We start from the raw sequence: 407 nt of genomic DNA on the forward strand, positions 1-407 counted from the left end.
ATTAAGAAAGAAACTGGAATTTTTCTGTTGATTCGGGGGCAGAGAGGAAGCCAGAGAGAGGGGGGGCAGAGAGGAAGCCAGAGAGAGGGGGGGCAGAGAGGGAGCCAGAGAGGGGGGGGAGGTAGGTAGCGAGAGGCGGCTGGAAACATCCTCCGGGAAGCAGCTGAGGTTTATCTCCCGCTCCCTGACCTTTCCTACGTCCAGCGCCTATAGCGCTGCGGGCGAATAATGTAATGGATACACTTATTTTCGCCCCCGGCTACGTTCGACTTCAAAAACAGCGCCTGATCTCCCCCCCCCATTTTCCCTTGCTCCCCTCCCCCTGCCGGCCGTGCCCGTCATGAGCAAGTACCCTATTGGCCTTGGCCAATGAAGGGTGTGCCCGTAGAGGCCGCGTCGCGCCCCCG

This window comes from Frankliniella occidentalis, unplaced genomic scaffold, assembly GCF_000697945.3.
Source record: "Frankliniella occidentalis isolate FOCC.00 unplaced genomic scaffold, Focc_3.1 Scaffold801, whole genome shotgun sequence".
Taxonomy (NCBI): Eukaryota; Metazoa; Arthropoda; class Insecta; order Thysanoptera; family Thripidae; genus Frankliniella; species Frankliniella occidentalis.